This window comes from Pan paniscus, chromosome 14 (assembly GCF_029289425.2).
Source record: "Pan paniscus chromosome 14, NHGRI_mPanPan1-v2.0_pri, whole genome shotgun sequence".
Taxonomy (NCBI): domain Eukaryota; kingdom Metazoa; phylum Chordata; class Mammalia; order Primates; family Hominidae; genus Pan; species Pan paniscus.
Window position 1 is genome coordinate 55,178,379 of NC_073263.2, and position 26,244 is coordinate 55,204,622.

Consider the following 26,244-nt stretch of genomic DNA (forward strand, 5'->3'; position numbering starts at 1 on the left):
ACTTAATTTCACATGTTTATAATAGTGATTGCATTAAGTCAGAGGTTTATAGAAGCTGAAACCCAGGAAAAAGAGCTACCATTTTCTAGCCAATGTCATTGTGGAGAAAGTAATTGTGATCTAGAAATCAAGAAATTTGCTGAATCTGTTGGAGTATTTTTGAGTAAAAGTAACAGAAAACCAAACCTCAACTGTATAAACAACAAATAGAACTCATTTACTCGTGTACTAAAAATATCCAAAAGTATTCAGGTATGAGGAAAAGTTTGATCAGATTATATAGGCACCAAATTTCCACTCTTTCACATTCTATTTCCTTCCTCTCCTGTGGTGTTGATGCAATTCTTGGCAGACTGTTCCCTCATGTTAACAGATGACTGCCAGAAGCATCTGGGGTTCTCTCATTTACCTCTAGAAATTCAATTAGTTTTCTATTGCTGTGTAACAAGTTGCCACAGACCTACAGATTAAACAATGCAAATTTGTTCTTTCAGTTTCTGTAGGTCAGACATCCAGCAAGGAGTTTCTGGGTTCTCTGCTCTGGGTTTCAGGAGAGTGAATTCAAGATGTGAGCCAGACCAAGTTCTAATTTGTAAACTCTGAAGAAAAGTTATTGTCCAAGGTAATTCTCATTGTTGAAGAATTCAGTTCCTTGTGATGTAGGACTGAGGCTGCCATTTTCTTGCTACATGTCAGATGTTCTCATCCCTTAGAGTCTACCCACATTCTTTACCATGTAACCCCCTCCATTTTTAAGCCAGTTACATGACAAATCCCTTCCATGCCTCTGATTTCTTTCTCTCCTACCAGCTTGAGAAAATGTTTTGCTTATAAAGGGCTTGTGTGATTAAGTTAGGTCAATCCAGATAATCTTCGTATCTTAATCTGATTAGTAGCCTTAATTACATTGGCAAAATCCCTACTGCTATGTAATTTAACAAGCCTGGAGTAACACTAAAAGATAGAAATCATGGGGGCCATTTTGTAATTCTGCCAAACATGGCAAGGTTACTTCCATGTAGCTCATTGTTTTCATCATAGTTGACCCTTGGATGACATGCTTGGAACTGTGCAAGTCCACTTATATGCAAGTTATTTTTAATGTATACAGCAACCTTCTGTATTCATGGGTTCCACATCCAACAATATTCACAGGATGCCAAACTTGAATATAGTGAGGCCCATTTTTTCTATATGTGGGTTGCACGGACACTCGAGTATCTGCAGATTTTGGTATCTTAGGAAGCCTGGAACCAGTCCTTTATGTATACTGAGGGGTGACGATACTGCATCAATCACTGTTGCCAGAGAAATGGGATGTAATAATTGACTTTGAGCAATTATGGCTCATCTCATCTGTGTAGTCCAGAAAGGGAGTCCTCTTAGGTAGGGGAAAGAGAAACTAGACACTGAGAAGGTAACACACTGCACTTGAGTTCTGGTCCCAGTAGCACCAGTTACCAACCATGTGGGTTTCAGCAGAAATTCTTTCAGATTGTGCACATTCACTAGTGTAAGTGTGCTGTGCTTCTAAAAGCTGATCTTATAACTAGCACCAGAAGTCTGGACTTGGCTACTGGAACACTGTTTTCCTGAAAGATGAGAGAACTGCACACCCACAATATTCTTAGTGTTGCAGAGAAAGCCTTTCAGGACTTTCTATACCCTTATTAATACTAGAGCACAAATTCAGATATTTTAAAATAAAAATTTTGTCATTTTACAGATACACTTTTTAAGCATATTGACTAATGGAATTTTAGTTTGCAGCTCATTCATCTTGGAGAATATAACAGGAAGATTGTTTGGCATTAGAAATTCCATCTGAACTTTATTTCATGTGAACATGTATGTGTATAATTTTTCTTTAAGATTAAAACATTAAGAAACATTCATAATGAGGTAACATTGATTATGCTTTGTCCTAGAAACATTTTTTGTCAATTTTCCAATTTTCTATTTGCTGGAGTAGACCTAGGACTAATTTCTAAGGGAAAAAAAAAACTAAAAACTTCACCAAGCATACTTTTTAAATATCGCTTACTAGCCATACATTCAGGCAAAAATCTTCATTAGACTTATTTTATGCTTATCCTTCTCGATTGGTTGTTAATGAATGTAAGAAATGTGCTTTAATCCGAAGAACAGAAGTTTCTTTTTCCAGGTTCTTGTCAAATATAAACTCAAATTTCTTGATGTTTGATTATTAAATGCTCATTTTGAGATATCACATTTTTGAACTATTTCCTGAAGGCCACACAGCGTATGTTCTTCTACGTGTCCTGAGTGTTACCTTTGAATCAAGTATAATCACAAGGGTCTATATAGTGTATTGGCCAGGATTATTTCAACACCCTCTTAAGCTTACTTTTACTGAATTATGATTTAGTACTAGGTTATTTAACCACATTGAAAGACTTCATCTGAAAGAGCAACGTGAAAAGTGTTATTATATGCAGTATAAAGAAGCATAGGGAAACACTGAGCTCTTTATTACATAAAGAATCCTCTTTATGAGAAACCAAATAAGAAATTTCCCTTTAGTGTACAAACCAATCAAGAATAGCTTTGCTTCTTCTGAAGAACTGATATGACTTCATATTCAGATCATTCTTTGGTCACCAGGAACCATATACATAGACTGCCATCCCCCACCACTCTTCTATAATACAATATGTCGTGCATTTTTACCTACATATTCAATGCCAGAGTTGACTATTTTCTCTTTATACTCTTAACTATATATCTTCTTATTAATGTATTTTTGTAAAATGCCTCAAATCCTTTGTGAAATATAAAAGGGGACTTGAAGAACAAGTCAAATACTTTTATTTGTATTCTCATTTTCTATTTTATTTAAAGTTGATAAATTATGTGTTTTATGTAGTAGCTATTTAAAATATGTCCTTCATATATAAGTTAATACAAATATAAGTTAATACAAATATATTTGTATGGCTCCTATGGCCGGGCTTAGTTCTGAGCATAAAAGGTAAAAGACAGTGCCTGCTTGAAAAGACTTTCCATGTTACTGGTGGAGAAAAATAAACTGAAAATAATAATGTGAGGGGCTGTGTGAACAGAAAGGAAGGATGCCTATCTCAGACTTGTATTTGTCAGACAAGACTTTACAAGATATGTTTCAATTGAATTTTGAAGGGTTTGCATTAGCCAGGTCAAAAGGTAATAGGAGCGGTATGTAGGGGAGGGATATTGCCAGAGAGAAGAGCCTATAGAAATTTACCACAACGGCAGGGCGCGGTGGCTCACGCCTGTAATCCCAACACTTTGGGAGGTCGAGGCGGGCAGGTCACCTGAGGTCGGGAGTTCAAGACCAGCTTGACAAACATGGAGAAATCCTGCCTCTACCAAAAATACAAAATTAGTTGGGCATGGTGGCACATGCCTATAAGCTACTCAGGAGGCTGAGGCAGGAGAATCATTTGAACCCGGGAGACGGAGGTTGCGGTGAGCCGAGATAGCACTTGCACTCCAGCCTGGGCAATAAGAGCGAAACTCTTGACTCAAAAACAAAAAAGAAAGAAAGAAATTTACCAAAACATCAGGGGTGGTCTTTGACTATTTCAGAATGGCTTGAGAACAGGCTACAAGAGCACTATCGGGAAATAAGGCTAGATGATGAAGGGCCTTAACGTCAAACTAAGGATTATTTTTTCTAAATTTTTAATTTAAATTTTATTCTAAGTTCCGGGGTACATGTGCAGGATGTATAGTTTTTTTTACACAGGTAAACGTGTGCCATGGTGGTTTGCTGCACCTATCAACCCATCACCTAGGTATTAAGCCTAGCATGCATTAGCTCTTTTCCCTAATGCTTTCCCCCAACCACTTTTTTTTTCCCCGAAGTACCAGGGAGACCCTGAAGGATCTTTATGGAAAGATATGAAGTCAAACAAATAGAAACATTTCTTGTATCTTCAACAGCTAACATTGTGTCTTGATTGAAGTTACTAGATATTCAATTAATATTGGTTAAATTATTAGTGGGTCGAGAAGTACAGCTACGTATTTCATTCATAATCTCCTTAACATGTTTCCTTCATAAGCATTTCCATTCATGAACGCTGTTGGAAAGGGGAGACTGTTCTCTCTCTCCATTTCACCCTGTTTCTATTTCTGCTCATTCTTTTAGGTATTTTGTGGTGAAGATGAACTCTAGAATCAGGTACTACAATTTGAACGCTGGCTCCACAACTGATGAGGTACATGCCCTGGGACAAACCACACCACCTCTCAGAGCCTGTCACAAGGCAGTCAGGACATTTTAGGAGCAAACGCCTATGTAGCTCGTAAAAAGGGCTTGGCTTGTGGTAAGATTCCTAAGAGTTAGCAGTGCTGTAGCAGGTTTATTCTATTTTCTATCACTATTTTTTCACACAGTTGTCTTTTCCATATTGATGTGTCTGCTTTGGCAAAGTGAAGCACAGTTTCCTCTACATAGTTTCTATACTACAGACACCTGTTTTGCCCCAGAGGCCTCTGAAGAATGTACATAATCAGAAAAAAATTTAGCACACATGGCTTTATTTCACTGACATGAAGACAGCTTTTATCTTAAAGTCTCTATTTTCTTTCAGTTCTAAACATTTTGCATTATTGTTCTTCACACTTTCGGAGAATCTGAATCGTTGTAAATACCATTCTATTTTTGTTTCTGCTAGAAGCATTATACTTATTCCCTTAAGCTCCCTTAAGCTTCCTGTGAAAGAAGTCGCTAACCTTAAACAAATAGTTGACTTATGTACTATTTTTGATGAGTCAGACATTCACCCTCTTCCTGTCATAAGATATATATACAAATATTTAATATAAAATATGTATTTTTATACACAGGGATGTATAATATAAATTAAGTAAATGAGTATGTATATTTATTTTCATCTCTATTCTCCTAGTTTAAATCTAAAAAGTACCAAGATTGGACTTTGTTTTAAAATGCTTGTCAATTCCCAAAGAGGGTTTGAAGTCATTTCCGAAAAAAAAAGACTTACAGTCAAACCAAAACCTACTAAAATCACTATAAATAACAAAATCTCAGTACTAAAGGAGAAAGAAGAATATTAAGATTGATAGAAAAATAATCTTTAAGTACTTTTGAAGTAAAGAAACCAGAGGAATCACTGTATCCTTCTCCAGAACACCTTTGTTTTTGCTCCACTGACAGTTTTGTTTTTTGTTTTTAATAAATGCACCCTGCAGAGGAAGTTTGGGAAAAATAGACTTTGCTAAGTCATTTTCTTATTGCTTCAGTTCTGCCTCACCCCAGCTTGCAGAGGCTAATCTTTCTCCACCATGCTTATTTCACTACGAGTTTGCCTACCAATCATTACTCACTCTCATTTTTCAGGATACAAAGTGGTGTTTCATCTCTAGAGCCCACATCTACTTCCCTTGATGAGATATTTTGTTACAATTATCACTTTGCCAGTAATTTTGTTTTGTCTAGAAGGGAGGTAGGAGATGCAGGCAATACGGGGATTGGAGCTGTATTTGCCACCTTACTCTCTTTCATATGCGACCCTTCTTTTTGTATTCCTTCCATATATCCATACAAGGATTGTCACATTTTCTATCCCCCCTTTTCTGGTCCTGTATTTTTGAAGCTTTTATCTTCTTGGTTTCAAGTTAGCGCTGGAAGTTTAACTGGATAGAGGGAGAAATAGGAAACAGATATACTTCATTATATGTAAATCTTGATTTTGCACATGGATGCTCAGAATGCCATAACAGTTTTCTACTATAACATAATAGATATACGGAGCTTTTTGCAGATACCAGTGCCAGGCATGGATTTGTTTTCATTCATGTAGTATATCACTCATAATTTTGTCCAAATCTGTACCTTTCACACTGTTCACTGCTCCCTGATCTTTCAGCACAAGCAAACAATCTTCTGAAAATACCTCTCTCGGTTTGAAGGACAATTAGTGAGAAACATGCCAGAAAGGTTATTATGCCTATTTTCTGGCCAGAGCACATTGAATCACCCAAAGAAAAACTAAGCATTATTTTGACATTCTTTGTCTGAACACTGACTATGTGTTTCTGAAGATAAGGTTGGCAAACTGTTTCCACAGCCGGATCCACACAGCGTGACATGTGCTTGTGAAAGGAACTCATCTGGTAGAAGTTCTCCTGCCCTTATGCCATGCAGAGTTCAGCTGGAATTTGAAGCTTGAGTAGTGTTTCTTTTCAAAGGCCATTAACTGTCCATGATAACCTAAAGTTATTATGAACTGTAACATTCCATTCATCCTGGACTGTTGACTGATCACATGTCTAATTTCATAGTAACACAATAGGTCACAACAGTTATTTTATTTACTAATTCAGAGATTAGATTGGTTTAAGTTGAATATCAAATTGCCAGGTCATAATAAAATGATTTTTTTAAAAGAATGTTTTGAGAGAAAGGTAAAGAAAAGCAGCTGGGCATGATGGCTCACGCCTGTAATCCCAGTACTTTGGGAGGCTGAGGCAAGTGGATCACTTGAGGTCAGGGGTTCAAGACCAGCTTAGCCAATGTGGTGAAACCTCATCTCTACTAAAAATACAAAACAATTAGCTAGTGTGGTAGTGAGCACCTGTAATCCCAGCTACTCGGGAGCTGAGGCAGGAGAATCGCTGGAGCCCATGAGGCGGAGGCTGCAATGAGCCAAGATTGCGCCACTGCACTCCAGCCTGTGCGACAGAGCAAGACTCTTAAGAAAAAAAAAAAAAAAAGCATTTAACTTAAAACTGGTTTTACAGGCCAACTGCCACACTTATTTTTCTTTCTTGCTTTTCTTCTAGTTTTCTAAACGTTTGTGGCACTTTTCCTACATGCTTACCCTAGTACTTCTCCAGCTTGCAGACTTTTAGGAATTTCTGCTCTCCCTACTGCTGCCTTTGAGCCATTTATGATAAATCCTTCTAGCTGTAAGCAACTTTGACGTGTACCACCTGGTCACACACACATTTTGCTGAACCTTTTATGCAAATAACCTAAGAGGTGACTATTATGATTTGAATTTGTCTCTAAAATTCATGTGTTAGAAACCTAATCTCCAGTGCAATGTGTTGAGAAGTGGGACCTTTAAGGAATAATCAGGTAATGAGGACTTTACCCTCATGAATAAGTTAATGTCACTATCATGGAAGAGGCTTAGTTTTCACTGGGTTCCTGATAAAAGGATGAGTTTGGACCCCTTTCCTTGCACATGCTCTCCTGCCCTTCCACCTTTCAACATGGCATGATGCAGCAAGAAGGCCGGTGTCAGACTTCCCAGCCTCCAGAATTATGAGAAATAAATTTGTTTTGTATAAATTACCCAGTGTCAGGTATCCTTTCATAGCAGCACAAAACAGACTAAGACAGTGACTTAGAACAGGTGTAAAAACTTCCTGTTCCATTGCCTGGTTCCATCACTTCCTATTTTTTCCCCACTAAGCTGATGTTCAGTTCCATCATGCTGCTTTTATAGCTGCTGTTCAAACTTTAATGAGGACAATCAATGCTTGCTCTGCCTTTTTTAAAAAAAAAACAGATTAGAACTTAGAAATTACAATGTCGAACAACTCTGATTGAGTAAACACAATTATATTAAAACTGTGAATTAAGAACAGTATCTTACAAATTTAATACCTTAATTTACAGACAACCAAGGACCAAATGTCTCTGTTGACTGTTATGCATCTTCAATTACTATTCAGCCATGGTGACCTTGCCTCAGCAAATAGCATTTAAGCCCATTTATTCTTTTTCTACCCTGAGGAGACCAGTTATAAGTTTATCTCCCATAGGGATGATCAGTATCAGGGCAGCTTGCTTCGTGTCTGTTATTATAAGGCTTTTGACGCCTGCTTACCCATATTTGAAACACAGGTACAACCATAACGATCTACAGCACAGGTCGTGTGCTTTTGTTTTTACTCACCCTATTTTCCAAACAAAGGCATAAGATAAAAATAAGTTTACTACAGTGCCATTTAACTTCACATGTAGCCACCTTAGCTACTGATTGCACATCAATTATTGTTTCTATTTGCTTCTGTACTTTCATTTCATGACCTAACAATGACAAAAAACCCTCAAATATGGATATTACAATTAATTAGAAAGTATAGCACCAGATGTACCTTTTCTGGGGTTTAATGTTGCAAAATTACCTAGAGGTGGCCTCACTGTGGATTGAGGGCTTGATTCAGGTGAAGAACGAGGCTGCTTCTGCACCTTCAATACGTGAACACTTTTGGTTAATGAGCCCTCGGACATACATGGGAAAGCCATCTTTTCCTTTCTGTAAATTGAGGACGAAAAGAGATGAGTCACTGAGTTTAACAGTTGTCTCCAATTACAGTAATGACAGGCCCTGATTCTGAGAGGCCCACAGGTTTATTCCACATTGTGAGGATTAAATACAAAACCAGGACAAAACACTACTGCTCAGAAAAATGCCCTTGGATCCTACACAATGCCTGTTTTATTTGTACAATGTGGAATATTTTACTGAAGTATAACTTGGCAGGCATTATGCATATCAAAGGCAAATGCCGTAAACTAACCCCTCGACTAAGGCTAGGGAATTAGGCAGGCTGAGATTATGCATGGGCCTTTCCCATATATGCATTCTTCTTTTCTTGACTTACACTGACTCTTTTGCGTCTTTATTTGTCACGCTGCTTAAACAAGAACTCCTGCTTCCCTGGCCACTCTCAATATGTTGATGAAAAGGGAAGATGGTCAAGCCCTGGGAGAATAGGAGGAGACTAGGGGGCATCCCATTATCAACCCCATCTTGTTAGGAGCCTCATTTTTCCCACATTACTATCAGGAAGAGTGTGCTCCGAGTTTATTATCTACTCTTGTAGATACTACAGCGATTTCCCACTCTGATTATATTTTTACTCCTACTAAAATGTTTTTACTCCTTTTCCAGTTCACTCAAATTCTTCTCATGCCATAAGGTCCAGTCCCAGTGAATATGCCCTGCTTGCACCTGAATTCAAGGAGCCCGAATAAAAAAACCCCCTCTCATCTGCATCCTGAACTTTCTCTTTCCTCATATGGGCACTACCAGTATTCCAATGTTCCAGGATGATGCCTTACAGTCCTATTTCCTTATGTGTCTCATATTGCAGGTGGCAAAGCATCTATAGCGGTCTCATCTTTTGCTTCCTTCCATTCCTCAGATTCCCAGTCCAATGATAAAATTCTGGCTCCATTTTACCTCAGCTATCCACTCAGTTTCTCAAATGTAAAAGTAGAAGATAGGTTTTGACTTCTCTGCACATATTCTTGCATTGGTAACAGCTGCCTGTGTTGAGATGGCTTTTGAGAGTTTGGGTGGGAGAGAGCCATGATTGATTGGCTGGAGACCACAGGTCTGGACTAGAAGAGGTGACACTAGCACCACGTACATGAGATTCCACCCCAAATCATAGATACGGTCATGTTAGAAAAGAAAAATAGTCCTCGACCATAACACATGAATCCCATCCCTAGTCTTTGAATTTTGATTAGCTTTTCTTCCCCTGTAAGTTCTCTTTTCTTAAGCCACATTGAACCACTGCAATTGCCAAAACACATTTTGTATCTTTGTTTCTTCTCATACCTTTCCCTTACATTTCCCCCTAAACAATTAAAAGTCTTGTTACCAGATTAAATCTTGCTTCTTCCATGGCATATCATGTAATAACTTTCTCTCCTTGTCTGGTCTATGGCCTATGCACATATGCACAATGCCCTTATCTTATTTTCCACTTTCTTCTCCTATCTGATCCTGTGCTATTGTTTATATGTTGCTATGTTATGGAATCTTGGAACTAAAATCTCTCATCTCACTCTACACCCAAACTGTCCTTTGCCTGGAACTATTTTACAGGGGAGAAAATTAAAACTCATAGGAGTTATGACACATACGTCTGAAATCTACTGACAAGATGGAACTGGAACTCAGCTCTCCTGAAAACGGCTCTTCCCAGTTGTCATATTATATTGTGAAAACAGACCAGTTCACAACAAGCAACAGCAAATGAGTGCTTCATCGAATGATCACTTTCCTAAATAATGTGGCAGATTTTTAATTTTTTCTTTGAGGATTTGTCAGTAGAGCTTTTCTGAACATTAATCTCTCATATGTTAGCCTTTTAGAAGTAAGCTGTTTTATCACTTATGTAAAATTAGGTTTCCTTTTCCTTATGCATGTTATTCTTTTCTGCATTTTGTACTCACATACTAATTCCTTGCCCACCATTTTCCTGTGTCCCTGGCTCTGGCTTCTGTCCGCAACCCTCCCTGTCTGTTGTTTAAGATCTGGTCTCCATGCTTGCCCCTTTGTCTGCTGCTACTCCTTCACCATCTCTGATCTTTCCTGATCTAATACTGTGAACAGTTCCAGCTCTGATCTCTGATGGTGAAATGGATGTATCAATTGTCTTAGATCCATATTATGAATATTCCTTAGATCCATATTATAAATATTTATCAGACAGTTTTTGGAATTTTAAAAAGTTATTTGGCTACTACTTTTCCACTAAATTGACCTAAGAGAGTGAATTATACATTTTCTGAGGTCAGGAAACACTTCTTGTCTACCTTTGAAAGACCCAAAATACCTAATAGTGAAATGTGCAAACAGTAGTGTCCAGTAAGTGCTTGTTGAATTGGGAAATAAATCCAAGGCTGAACTCTATGATCATGAGGGCTTTGATTTATAAATTTAAAGGAAGACTAAAACAAACTATTACTTTTCTTTAAAAAAAGAAAGTAAAATTTTTTTGCAAGGTATGGAAAGCATAGATATAAATATATTCTTATTTTATTTATTGGTTTATCTTTATCAGACCTAGTATACTTAAAATTGCAAATTTTGCTTGAACAATTTTGGAATCATGAAGCGTATAAAGTGGTTTTGTTTTGAAAAATGCATGCCCACTTTCTCATTTGAAAAATATAAGGTATTACAATTCAATAAATTCAGTAATTCAATAAATAATTACTGAAAAAATAAAAACCTCTGTTAGCAGAATTTACTTGACCACAGAGCATCAATGCATTACCTTTGATGATTAGCCGGGGTTCTAAATCTATGTGCTAATGAATTCAATATGTGCAATGGGGGAATAGGTAAAACCATAAAACCTCAAAGCTTCAGCTTCTGTAAGCCTCGTTGGTGCAAGCAATCATATCAATGGCAGTTCGAGCTTCCCTTGACAAAACAGAAGCCACATTTTCTATTTATCTCCAATATTGCAACCAAACAAAACTTTGGAACTACTTAAATTTAAATGTATAGCAAAGTAGTAATGAAATGAATTAGTATAGATGGTGTCTGTGTAAAATGGAAACCTACAATAAGTGCTGGACCTCAGGGAATACTTTCCCTTTCATTTGAGTGAAGACAGGCTGGGTGCAGTGACTCATGCTTGTAATATCAACAATTTGGGAAGCCCAGGCAGAAGGATCGCTTGAGGCCAGGAGATTGAGACCAGCCTGGGCAATACAGTGAGACCCCCATCTCTACAAAAACTTTTTTAAAAAAAGTTAGTTGGGTGTGGTGGTACACGTTTGTAGACCCAGTTACTCAGGGGGCTGTGGCAGGAGGATGGCTTGAGCCCTGGAGTTAGTTCAACACTGCAGTGAGCCGTGGTGGTGCCACTGAACTCCACCCTGCATGACAGAGCAAGACCCTGTCTCAAAAAAAAAAAAAAAAAATAGGGGGTAGGAGATAGGTCTAATGTCCAAGGTTAATTAACATCATGTCCAATGCTAATGCTCAAATGAGCAGATTATAAATTACATCAATTTTATTTTCTGTCTAATGCTAGTTTTGGTTGAGACCTAGACAGTTCTTATATGGACACAGAAAAATTTATTTGGAACTCTGCCATTGCTACTTGCTGTCTACAGTGTTTCTCAAACTTTGGGTAAATTGTGGAGACTTTATGAAAATCACAGACCAAGCACTAAACTTGAAATTTATGAGAATGAATTACAGCATTTAGATTTGTAGTACTGCCATACGGGATTCTATGTCACTGACAAGTTCAACTATTGATGTAAAGAATTTGGACAAAATTTCCTAAACTTTCTGAACCTTAGTTTCTCTGTATGAGGAAAAAATAATACTGATCAGATTGTTGGGAAGGCCACATGAGATAACATTGTGAATTGCATAAATACTGGCATGTGCCCTTTTCTTCTATCCTGTAGCTTGAATGTGGCCTTCCAAGGTATTGTATTTACCCAAGCTGTAGTAATCGTTATAACCCACCTCTTCAGGCTTTCTTATTTTTTTGTATACACCTATTCTCTATTCTTATTTTGATTTTGTCATTTTTAGTCATTAATCTGTCTTATATTAATAGGAAAATAAACTCCCTTTAATGAACAACATCTTGCTGTACCATTAAAGACTATTAAATTGAAAAATCTTTTAGTTAGTAGAAATATTCTTAGGAAAACACCAGCAAAATACTCAAGCAGGAAAGAAAAATTTTAGTTTAGGGACAAGAACTATGCAAGCTGTTAAAATATTAGTTTCTTAACTGACTTCTCCAATATTTGTAATTTTGTAGACATAATTTGTGTTGAAGTCTACTCAGTAAGAAAGGCTCAGTAAATGCATTCTCACCTGGATATAAGGTGGTCAAAAAGTTTCCAAACAATTTCTCCTTATCTATTTTAATAGCGTTTTCTCTTTATCATGGTATTGCTTGAATAATGAAACAAATAAAATTACTAATAAAGGAATTATGGTCTCAACATTTCTTAATAAGCACATGAAAAGAAACTATTAACTACAGATGAAAGTAGAAGTTCTTAGTTTTGTTTCTAAATAGTTTTGATCTTCAAAAAATAGATGATATTTCCCAATTCAATTTCATAATATTGAAGTTATGAGATAGTGTCATGAACATCTAATAACTGCACTTGCCAAACTATTCAAAATAGAGCTAAATTGTATAAAGCTCTCCTTTTGATCCCCAATATCACTGAATGTCTAGTTTAGTTAGTCTTGTAAAACAGGTTGCAGGTTTAAGTTTAGAATTTCTGTGTCAACAATAGAGTGGTCATTACCAAGGATGATTTAAAGACATGGGGAAAAATCCTTAACATATCCCTAGAATAGTATATTTTTAATTTAGAAGTAGAGGAGGTTAAAATGTTTATTAAATAGGCATGGATTTTGAAAGTTGGAGAACTCCTGCTTTGGACTTAACATGTTTGAGGGGAACCTGTCATCTTCAGCCATCACAAAATGTGATTATTTCTATCATGGTCCTGTATCCAGGGTTGTGTCCGAATTGAGTTAGTAGTGGTAGCCCTACATGGTAATTTGAAATGCAAAAGCAGACTTTTATTCTGTGGGACGAAGTGGAGCAGACATATCTTTGAAAGCAGCTTTAATAGCATACCCTCCAGAAAAGTAAAGGAAGGAACTTGTTCTATTGTTCTAGACTATGTTCACCTTTGAAAAATTCAATATTAATCATTGCTCAGCTTTACTTCCAATACTGTGGCTATAAGGGCAGAATCCCAACTTTCTCTGGGAGAGCAGATAGTTGTCATTGATGATTATCTATCCTCTGAGTGGCTGGTAATAGAAATATTTTATTCATTATCTATCTGATTACACCCTCACAATTCACCCTTTAGCCTTTGTAGAGGAGGTGGCACAGGTTAGTTTTCAAGTGTTAGATTTTTCCACAGGTCAGATTCTAAATACACAATATTCTTTCCTGTACTTTTAGCATTACTTTTCTGTAATAATTTGTTATTCAACGTTGAGCCTTCAGTCTATGTAGCTACCTAATCTATACAAACATTACACTGCCAAAAAAGAAAACAAAATCAATATATATATATATTTGATTTATATGAACAATATAAACACATGTATTAATTGTGGCCATGAAGTCTGGATGTGACCAATAAAATTATGGGTCATAAAAAAATCACATCCTAGGTACCCTCTCAAATTTTCTGACTTCCCTGTCCCTGGAGGCCAGAAATAAAAACATAAGTTTGAAAGTTTTATTAATAAGTATAGACTAGGCTACATGCTGTGATAACAAAGAAACCCCAATATCTCAGTGGCTTAAAGTAAGGGTTGGCAAACAACAGTCCATAGGCAAAATCCAGCCCAGCACTTGTTTTACTAAATAGAACTTTATCGGCACACAGCCGCTCTCGTTCATTTACTCTCTGTCTATGGCTACTTTCTTACTATAATGGCAGAGCTGAGTAGTTGCAATAGAGACCATATAGCCTGTAAGTTTAAAATATGAATCATCTGTCATTTTAAAGAAAAAATTGCTGACTCTGCACTTAAATGATAAAAGTTTTATTTTTTGTTCATCCAAGGTCTACTATCCAAACATTCTCCCTAAAGCAGCTCACCTCTAAGCTCTTGACTCAGATGTCTAAGTTGATTCCATCTCAGGACTGTACTATCTCAATATAAAGCTTTCACTTTGGCCTAGGAGAGACTGACATCACGCATTAGTGATAGCCAGTCCAATGAAATGGACTCACTGCACCACAAAGGATCTGGATTATGTGAGGGAGAACATTGGTATTTGATCAACAGTAGAAATCATTGCCATATCAGTCATCTTCACATAAGTGATACTTAAGGACATGAAGCTGGATTAATTTATCAAGGAAGAGTTTTGATAGAGGAGAGAAAAGGTTCAGTGACTGTCTTGGGGCATTCCTAAACAGTGTTAAGAGCTCGGAAAGAATAAGAGCTAGCAAGAATAATATAATGGAACAACCAGGGAGATATGTGTAAAACCAGTTACTTGTGGGTGTCCTGGATGCCAAGGGAAGGAAATGTATTTAGAAAGAAGAAATTATATGCCAAATGCTCATGATAGGCCAAAGAATAAGAACTGGAATGGAATATTGGATTTCAGAAGATCATTGGCTACCTTGACCATAGCTTTTTTCAGTTATTTGGAGTGATTTCAAAGCCTAATTGTAGTGAGCTTAAAAGAAATTGGGAAGCAAGAAGTTAGAAAGAGAAAAAACTTGACAAGTACTTCAAGAAATTTTACTATTAAGAAAATGAGTAAAATGGGGTTATGTATAAAGGAATAACGGAGTCATGATTGAGGTGCTTTATTTTTTCCTTTACATGTAGGATTTTTCTTCTGTCACTTTGCAAGCCTGGGACTTCCCAGCCAGCGACGCCCTACCTGGGCCCTCGTCGGCCACGCTGGTGTTCCCCAGCTCGCCTGTTATAGCTTGTACCCGTGTTCAGTGGTTCTGGAGCTCTTGTGCCATGCCCAAGAAGAATGAGGATATGATGGACATTGAAGTGTGAAGAGGACAGAGAATAACTTTATTGAGCAATGAAACAGCTTTCAGCAGAGAGGCATGTGGGGTTGGTCCGCCTACCGGAAGGCAGGAATGCCCTCTTTGTTGCTGGGTGGGGGCCTTTGGACTCAGAATGGAGCGTGTGTGTTGATTTATTTTTGAGTATGCAAAAAAGGTTACAGTGAAGACAACTCTTAAAACGTGGGCACAGCAGTGTAGAAAGTCAATTAGGAAAGGGTAGGTATATGAGAAATAGGGGAAGGGTGGGGACTAATCAGAGCAAACATGTCAAATGGAGAAACAGGTTCTCAATCCAGTCTAAGGATTTAACTTGTAGCTTGGCCTTTCAGGCTTTAAACTGTCCTTGGCTTGGAGGTGGAGTTTCACTGGGGACCCTTCCCCATCCGCCTAAGCATTTGGCTGCCTCCTGTCGCTCTCACTTTTTCAAATGAGATTAAAGCTTTCATGTTCTTAAGTTGATGGAAATGATTCTGTACAGAGAGAAAAATGTTGCTGTAAGCATGAGAGGTAATTGCAAAGACACTGAATGAAGCAAGTGAAGGAAGGTAGTGGACAAAGGGAGGGAGCTGCCCTTAGGCAGAGCATAAATAATACTTTAAAGGAAATGAATTAACTCTGAATCTTTAATCTTTTTTCAGCAAAAATCTCACTTTTTAACTCAGCATTTTCAGATCAATATTCTTTTTTTTTTCTTTAGCAAAGTTAATTCAAGCATGGTCCCCTGTTCTGAAACATTTTGGAGAAAACCACCTCCAATTAGGTCAACAAGCTTTGCTTTCTGACTTCTAAACACGACTGTTTTAACCCTGGTAACACTTTATAATTAGTAAAGCACACTGACTGGATTTCTTTTAATTACTATAATCCTACTACCATCCTCATGGTACTGGGATGGCCAGATGTTCATCTTATATTTCACAGTAATTGTGTAACTAAATCTCTAAAGAATCTTTAAGTTATTTTTCCATGGAAAGTAGTTCTTTTCATGGTCAGCTATAAAATTTCAAGTGGAAACTACATATTTCTTCTCTGAATGCTGTTTAATATTTCCAACAGCAATACTCAGCTAATGTATTTATTTCAAACTATAACTTTTCTTTTTACTCTAAATACGAAAAAGTTGCTTTTTCTTACAAAGAAAAAAAGTAAAAGTCAATGATAGTACAGACCTGTGATTGTCCTCAGTTATATGTTAATGTGTGTGTGTGTGCATGTGTTATAATCATGAATAAAACAGGGCAGGATTTAACAACCTCTTCCAGTTAGCATGTTAATTTCTCATTTTAAAGAAACCTTTTTTTCTGAAATACAATAGTTGACATGAATCCCATAAGTTTCATTACCTTTTTTCTTGCCCTTTTTTGAAAAACAGCTTGCACATCTCCAGCATTGCATAAAATACCCATTTGTAATTATGCTTAACCTTTCCAAAGCCTTTGGGCATAGTCTGCTCATTAATCTTTAACCTGACAAGCCTTGGGGGTTGTAAAATTGGTACCTCTATGTATTAGAGACAGAGACTAGAGACTAGAGGTACAAAAGGGGTAATTAAAAGGAGGTAAGAAAAGAAATACAACAAAACTAGAGAGATATGATTATATTATGGTAGATGTCAACTAACAGCAGGGACAATATAATGCAAATCATTACAGACAGAGTTCAGGAAATAAATGAAGGTATACATTTTTAGAAAAAAAGTTAACCATACCCTGTCGTACTCAAGAAAAAATAACTTGCACCAAATTCATCTAAAATAAAGATTTACAAATATAATCATACAAAATATGGATTGGCTATGCTTTTATATAACATCCCCATATGCATTTTTCCATGTTGGGCTAAAGTATAACAAATAGATATTTTAAGTAAAACTAATACCATTGCCTGAAAAATTAGTTTGTAATGAAGGAAGTACCATATTTTGAACATATTCAGATGATGATTATTTTTGTACTGGGTGTTGATGAAGAGAACTAACATGAGTAAAGTGTAGTTTTCTCCATAATATCATGTTTTCCTAGGTATACAATTTTTCCTAGACACTTGTATCAACCGTTGAAGATTTGTTATTAGAAAACTAAGATTCCCATACATTTGTGCAAATATGCATACATATGAAAATATTGTATCTATTAAAGAGATGTTTAAAATTTTTATGGTAATTTTGTTTTGTTTTTAGCCAATACTATTCTTCAGTAAAGGGAGAGTCGCTTTATGGTTAGGTCTTCATTAATACTTTATACAATAAGGAAAACATGGGGAAATACCTTTACCCCTTTATACTAAAGGAGAAAATAATATAAACCAACTTTGTGGTCACCACATACTTGACTTAGTGGTATTGAAATATAGCAGCTAAGTTGCTATAATAAGCAGACTGTAAAATCTAGTGAGTACATTAAGTTAGACATTTATTTTTGTTTCATATCACAGAGCAACCAGGCTCTGGATAGCAGGGAAACTCTGCCAACTTCTGCCGGTTTCTCCAGTGGTTACCATTACCATTTCTCACCCAGTGGTTAGAAAGGATACAGTGAGTCTTAGGTAAGCTTCTTTAGGAAAATGATCTGGAGCTCCCAGCCACTGCTTCTGCTTATATCCCATTGGCGCAAATGGGTAAATCAAACTACAGTAGGAACTGAGGAACATGGTATATATGTGTCCAACTAAAATTTGAGGGATCCCTTTACAAAAAAGAACAAGAGGAAGCTGGATACCAGCAAACTCTTAAATCTTAACCTTAGATTTATGCAGTGTTTTATATTAATCGTGTATAATTTGGTAAAATTTTAAAAGTAAAGAAATAGAAATAATTGCATGCATAAAAATAAAACTGATTAAGCATATAAATACATTTTCAGTCTTCTTTATAGAATATGTTTGTGTATGTATGCATTCTATGTGTGTGTGGTAATTCAGTATTTAGACTGACATTTTAAATAGTTTTAGATTTAGCTTTTCTAATTTTTAATTTTTATGGATACATACTAGTTGCACGTATTTATGGGGTACATGTGATATTTTGATAAAAGCATATGATGTGTAATGATCAAATCTGGGTAATTGGAATATCCATCACCTTAAACATTTGTCTTTTTTTATGTTGAAAACATTCCAAATTTTTCGTTGTAGCTGTTTTGAAATATACAATAAATTATTTTCAACTATAGTCACCTTATTGTGCTACTAAACACTAGATCTTATTCTTTCTATCTAATTGTACTGTTATACCCATTAACCAACCCTCTTTATACTGCCCTCCCCCTCACCCTCCACCGGCTTCAGTAACCACCATTCTATTCACTGCTTCCTTGAGATCAAATTTTTTGGCTCCCACATAGTAGTGACAACATGTGATATTTGTCTTTCTGTACCTGGCTTATCACTTAACATAATAACTTCCATTTCCACACACGTTGCTGCAAATAACATGATTTTTATGGCAAAATAGGATTTCATTGTGTATATGTGCCACGTTTTCTTTATCCATTCATCCTCTGATGAACACTCAGATTGATTCCATATCTTGGTTATTGTGAACAGTGCTGCAAAAAACATGACAGTGCAGATATCTCTTTGATATACTGATTTCCTTTCTTTCAGATATATACTCAATAGTGGGATTGCTGGATCATATGGTAATTTTTAGTTTTTTGAGGAACCTCCATGCTGTTTTCCATAGTGATTTACTACTTTACATTTCCACCAACAGTGTATGAGCATTCTCCTTTCTACACATCCTCACCACCATTTCTTATTTTCTGTCTTTTTAGTAGACATTTTCACAAAGGTGAGATATCTCATCGTGGTTTTGATTTGCATTTCCCTGATGATTCGTGACATTAAGCATTTGTTCATATACCCATTGGCCATTTGTATGTCTTCTTTCGAGAAACATCTATTCAGATCTTTTGCTAGATCATATGGTAAGAGTATTCGGTTTTGTAAGAAACTTCCAAACTGTCTTCCATAGTGGCTGTACCATTCAGCATTATTATTAGGTTGGTGCAGAAGTGATTGTGGTGGCAAAAACCACAAGTACTTCTGCAACTACTTGTAACAATGAATGAATGAATCCTCATCAACATTTGGTGTAGTCAGTGTTCCAAAGTTTGGCTATTCTAACAGATACATAGTGGTATCTCATTGCCTTTTCCTGATGACATATATTGTGGGGGATTTGTCCATATGCTGAATTTCCATGCTTCTCTTTTGCCATACTCACCAACTATTCCTTAAAGCCTTTTTTTACACATTCTTGCATCCTTTTTCACTGATTTCTTCAAGTAGAATTGCAGGCTCACTTTATTCATTTATCAATTTGGTAAGTGTTTAGGGAAATCTATTATATGCCAGACATTATTTTAAGAGCTTTAAATATAGTAATTAGTAAAACACAAAGATCCCTGTCCTGTAAACCTATATTTTTGCCATCAACAATAGACAACAAATAGTAAATTTAGCACATAAGCTATTTAGAAGTCAGAAACTCTAGTACTGCCATGGTTTCAAGCATGCCATTGCCTTGCCATGACAGAGTGAAAGAAGAGCGCAGAAGGCCCCAGTCAGGTAGTTAATGATTCTGGTCAGGAAGGGCCACACTTTACTTTCATTCACAGGTTATTGGCAAGGACTCCTCTTGTAGTTTCAACCAAACAAGAGGGCCAATGAGAAAGTACAATCCTATTGATTGTCTTGCAGTGGGGAGAACAGGAACTATTCAGAAGACCACAGGAAGCATATAGGATTCCAAAGTTCAGCGATTATTAGCTGTGGGGAGCTGGAGAAGGTAGGTCTCATTGGAATGGCGAGAGTTGAGCAACATATTAAAGGAAATAATGAATTTAGCCATGCAGATGTTTGGAAGAGGAGTGCTCAAGGTAGAGTGAATAGACAGTACAAGTATCCTAAGGCCAGGCTGTGCTGTCCTGTTTGAGCAACATTTACAAAGCCAGTGTGACTAGAGCAGATTGGGTGAGACGGGAGTTTTGTAGAGATGAGCAGAGTGATGTAATGGGGTCAGAACATGTAAGGCACTGCAGGCCGTTGTGATGACCTTGCCTTTGCCCCAAATAAAATGGGGTATTATTTTGGGGTTTTGAGCAGCAGCATGAGACAATCTGACTTATCTTTAAAGAAAACTGTTAGCATTGTTTTTAAGAGACAGGTTCTCACTCTGTCACTCACCCTAATCCTCAAACTCTTGACTTCAAGCATTCCTCCCACCTCAGTCACCAGAATTGCTGGGATAGCAAGTGCAAGGCATTATGCCTGGCTTCTTGTTTTTAGAATAGAATTACAAGAAGGAAAAAGTAAAAGCAGGGAACAAGTTTGGAGGCTATCTCAATCATATATGCATTGAAGAAGCTGAATAATTATTTTCCAAAATTTTCCTCAGTTTTTCTGGACATGCAGATTAACTGCAAGGGACACTGAGAAATGTTACCATGACACAGGAAGAAAAGTAACATACCAAGATTTTGTATGGTCCATATATATGCAATTAATCACTTTCTTCTTCAGGTGCCAATTGAATGGAGAGGATGCCAAGTTAGAACTGCCAGATACAAGGAACGTGGATTTTTTTTCCATTTATTGATTTTTTTTTCTTTTGAGATGGAGTCTCACTCCGTCACCAGGCTGGAGTGCAGTGGTGCAATCCTGGCTCACTGCAACCTCCGCCTCCCGAGTTCAAGTGATTCTCCTGCCTCAGCCTCCCCCACCCCTCCCCACCCTTGGAGTAGCTAGGACTACAGGCACGTGGGCTAATTTTTGTATTTTTAGTAGAAACAGGGTTTCACCATGTTGGCCAGGATTCTCTCTATCTCTTAACCTCGTGATCTGCCCACCTTGGCCTCCGAAAGTGCTGGGATTACAGGTGGGAGCCACCACACCCGGCCGTGGATTTCTTGATGACTGTGTGGAGCTGATAATTTCACTTCCTCAAACTTGCCCTACTACCTATTTAAATTAAGATAAGTAAGAAAAAAAATGAGTAGAAAACAAACATTGAATTTATCCACTCAGATTTGGGCTTTATCTATTACAGTAGTTAGTATTACTCTAATGCATTGAAGTGGAGTTCTGCTAAATACATAGAATTGGTTTAGCAATTAGGAGACAGGTGGCACAGAGACTGATATCAGAGACTGAGAAGCTTATGGTTCATGTTATGCAGTTATAAAATATTTGGTAAAACTCTCATGAGATACTTGCAAGGTAAACTAAATACCTCCAAGTCTGTAGCCCTGGAAATGATTAGAAATAATTAGAAAAACCAAAGTGTTAGGTTATGTTGGCTATGATTGGCTCCTTTTTGCCAGTGCACTTAAAGAGATAAGTGCAAGCAAGAATTGGGTAGTTTCAGGAAGAAATAGGGGTGAGAGTACCCAGGGGATTTCAGATATCAAAGGCCTGACAGGGGTGGCAAAGCTGTTGCTCCGAAGTTAAAAGAGTGAGAGATAAGATTAGAAGCAGCTTTGAGAGACAAACACCCACTAAGATTTCTCAGTTGAACCAAGATCCAACCTTGCAGCAAAGATCAGATAAAAGATGTTATCATCCTATCAATGCCAATTGTTCTAGATGATTTCAAGGTCTCTGACATTGAGTTGAGAAAGTAGAAGGCATGATGGGGAGGGGAGTGGTTAAGAACAAAGAAATAAAATAGAATTTAGAACTATGTCTGGCAAAGAATTTTGGGTGGTTACTAGTACGTGGAACTGATAGGAATTAAATAGATAAGAATGTGGGCTTTTTTTGTTTGTTTGTTTTTATTTCTTTTTAGAGAGAGTCACACTCTGTTGCCCAGGTTGGAGTGCAGTAGTGTGATCCAGGCTTACTGCAGCCTCAACCTACTAGGCTCAAGTGATCCTTCTGCCTCAGTCTCCAGAGTAGCTGGGACTTACAAGTGTGTGCTACCATGCCTGACTAAGAAAACATTGTAGAGATGGGGTCTCATACTATGTTGTCCAAGCTGGTCTCAATCAAACTCCTGGCCTTAGGAAATCTTCCCACTTCTGCCTCCCAAAGTGCTGAGATTGCAGGCGTGAGCAACTGCGCCTAACATGGTTTGTTTTTTGAGGTACCATGTTGCTAAAGAAACTATAAACCTGGACTAAAAGTGTCTTGAAACCTTTGAATTTTTTTAATGACATCTAAACTTTCCCAGAAAGGAAATATTAAAATATCTATTTATATTCACTTTTCATATAAATATGAAATAAAACTTTAACACTATTTAATGTTAATCCTAGTATCCTCAAAAGTTCTTAGACAACCAGTCAACTGTCCCACATAGTACCTGAGGGATCTTGTTGGAAGTGGAGAGGTTTTACAATGAAGAGTGATTGACATCATTACACTTATTTATTCACTCATTGTATTGCTACCCATTGAAATTTACATGTGACCATTTGAGTGGATTTATAAATTATATTTCATTTTAATAAATTCATCTTATAAATGTTCCTGCAAAGAAAATTTCCAATTGAAATGATATTAATCATACAAGCATAAGAAACCAATGAGAAAATGGCAGAAATACTTTAGTTTTAGTATGATTTCTTTGTAAGTCGTATTTCAAGATAAATGAAATAATTTTCTCAGAGCTGATAACTGGCCTAAATTTTGAAATTTAAAATGATCAAGAATGCTTTTGAAAACATGAATTTATATGCACTATTGTATGACCCTTGCCTAATGTGCATATTAAACATTGAGATATTAGCTAATCATAGTAGTATATGCATGTAATTATGAATTTGTATATTATTTATAATGAAAAAGAACAAACATTTTGGAAATTACAACTCAAAATAGCATGTAGAATGTTCATTTTTATTGTTCTGGTGTTTTTGTCCAACTCATGAAACCACCAGTTAATGTTTATTAGCGAAGATTTCATAGTAGAAATACACCCAAAATCAATGATCTCATAACCACCAAATAAAAATTTCCTTTTGGCCAAGTCATAAAATTTCCTGCAAATAACCCCTAAGTTAGTGCAATATCAGAAGTACTCCCAAAATATATATTGGCTGAAATGGAGTAAAGTTGATTTCTTGTTTATGTGTTTGTCCTGGGCAGGAGGCTGCATCTTTTCCATACATTCATTCAGGACTCCCTACTGAAGGAAGTTCTGTCTTGTTCAACAGTGGTGCTAAGGTTGCTTCTGCAGTCCTTCCTATGGAAACTTGCAAGGAGGAAGTGCCTCAATTAGTGGATGTAGAAAAACTGTAGACCTTGAAGTGGCACATATGTCCACTCACATCCCATTGATTAGAATGCGGCTCATGTGACTACACACTATTGCAAAGGAGTTAACGAATATAGCCTAGGCGAGAGCCCAGGAATAAAACGAAATGAGTTCTGGTTAATAGTTGGCACCCTTCATCATAAAATCTATTTTTGGCTTGTATAGATGAATATAATAAAAATTAATCACTGAGTATAGGAAGCTGGACCTGATCAAAAGGAGGAGCTACTGTGTAGATCAGGTATTTCATGTGATGGATTGTATGCCTTCATTCAAGCATAAAGAGACTGTTAGAAACTCAAATCTCAAAGATATAACTTGTCTATACCAAGTCCATTGAAAAAATCCAGAAGAACCAAGGTATTCAAATATACAAACATATAGCTATTGCTTTCATTTATCCTCAGAGATAAGCTTGCACCTTCCAGTAAGGTATAAAGGGAAAGAATTTAATCTTGTAATTCCAACCACATCAACTAAGTTTGGATTATCTTGCAGTGTAGAGAAACTGTTTTGAATTTCTCTAGCACTATCTATACAGGATCTATGTCTTAAAACAATCTCTCACAGTTAACGGGACCAGGTAAAGAACGTTTAACACACCTTGCAGTCAACAAAGGTGTTTCATACACACTGAAGATCTTTTGAATAATTTGCTTTCTTAGACAATGGCAAGAGATAAAAAAAATTCTAGAGTAATGCATATTACAACTTGCTTTTTCTCAAAGTTGACAACTATAGATTCAATTTGAATTAAATGTTTTAAAATGGTAGCATCATTGACTATGTGACAAAGATTTTGCTAAGTTATAGCTTTGAAGAAGTACAATGTGGAACGTGAAAGTGTTTAAATCTCAACATTCAATTTTTCTATCACTTTGAACACCTAGTAACCGGTGTCTAAAAATGCTAACAAATTTGAAACATCAAGGTCAAACCTGCATGATCTTTCTTGTACTTTTCTGTTATAAAAATGACCCCATCTATTATGAGAGAAAAAAAAATTCTCATTGAGAAAAAGAACTCAGGAAATAAAACACACCTTGAGATAGTCTTAGTTATTAACTACCATAGAGATATCTCCAATCACGAGTGTATATAAAAATTCCAGCGTCATATTTTTTATTTCCTTGTAACAAGTTCAGCCTCTCAACACATTGTATAAATGCCGGTTTATCAGGAGACATGTAAAATGCACATATGTAGACATATATAAATAAGGACCTTCTAAATTCTTCAGTGTTTCAGATTTTAAAAGTACTTGAAAATATAAGAAATAAATTTTTGTGATGTAACTAAGAAATTTTAAAACTGTGTAACATAACCACTAAATATAAATAAAACTATTCCTATGAAGAGATCTAAAAGAAGCAATACTCTAAAGAAATTTCATTTAGGATTTTTTTTCCTAGTTCACCTGTATTTCCTATCCTCTTTTTGAATAACAATATGTTAAAGTTTATGTTTTCTATAAGTGCCAGCATTCTTTTGTCACTGAATTGTAATGTTTTGGGTTATGGACAGAACAACTTGTCTTTGGTCAGTCAGGATGTTTTATTGTTTATGGCATAGACGATCTGTAATGAGTACTAGTTTATCCTCTAGTTCTGTAATTTAGAGCAAATAATTTACCTTCATTATCTTTATTTCCATATATTAACTAAGAATAACAATAACAAACTTAGAGAAATATTGCCAATGTGGAACAATAATTAGTTTGCTAGGGCTCCCATAACAAAATACCACAGACTGGGTGACTTAAACAGAAATATATTTTTTCACAATTCCAGTGCCTAGAAGTCCATGATCAAGATGCTGGCTGGTTGATTTCTCCTGAGGCCTCTTTTCTTGGCTTGCAGATGGCCACCTTCTTGCTGTGTCTTTACATGGTCTTCCCTACGTTGCATATCCCTGTCATCTACTCTCCTTTTGACACCAGTCCTGTTGAATTAGGGCTGTGCCCTTATGGCTTTATTTAACCTCAATTGCCCTTTTAAAGGCTGTATCTTCAAATACACATTACAGATTAAGGAGTCAACATGTGAAGTTCAGTAGAACACAATTTAATCCATAACGGACAATTTAATACCTTATAACTTTTTTGTGAATTATAAAGCAAATTATTTTGTTAGTTTTGTTTTTGTTTAACACAGCTAGGTTGTTCTGATATTGTCAATCAAATTGAATTAATTCTAAAACAGTTATTTATCCACAGCAGCACGTGGATTGAAATGGGTGGTAATAACCAAAACCACATACACTATCTAGTGATCCTTGTTTCTGGCAGTCATTCTCATTTGGCAACATTTTTAATGAGATATGTCTATGTCAGTAGTCAGTAAACAACCATTTATTTGGATATACCCTGAGAGCCAAAAGGTAGCTTCCTAAATGAAATGGTGGCTTTTCTGTACAATATTTAAAACTAGAAATGCTTGCTTTTAGCCCTGAAGCCAAACACATGTTTACTTAGTAACTGTGAGAAATCCTGCTAACCATGCCCAGAGACCAGCCTGTATGCACAATAAACTTATAAATTTTCATTTATTTTTATTATGGCCTCTTAGATGGTCTTGTAGAAAAGGTTCAAAATTAGTTTTGTCTTAAAGACAAAAATCAAACTCAGTTAAGCTGGGCTTAT

The 26,244-nt window shown here is 36.5% G+C and overlaps 1 long non-coding RNA gene across 1 annotated transcript in view; it reads left to right on the forward strand.

Annotated features, from left to right (window-relative positions):
• Positions 1–26,244, forward strand: part of LOC130540745 (uncharacterized) — a 63,510-nt gene that overhangs the window by 24,739 nt on the left and 12,527 nt on the right. The window contains exons 3-4 of the long non-coding RNA XR_008954736.2: positions 495–622; positions 4,154–4,331. This is a non-coding gene — a long non-coding RNA (uncharacterized LOC130540745). The remainder of the gene's footprint in view (positions 1–494; positions 623–4,153; positions 4,332–26,244) is intronic.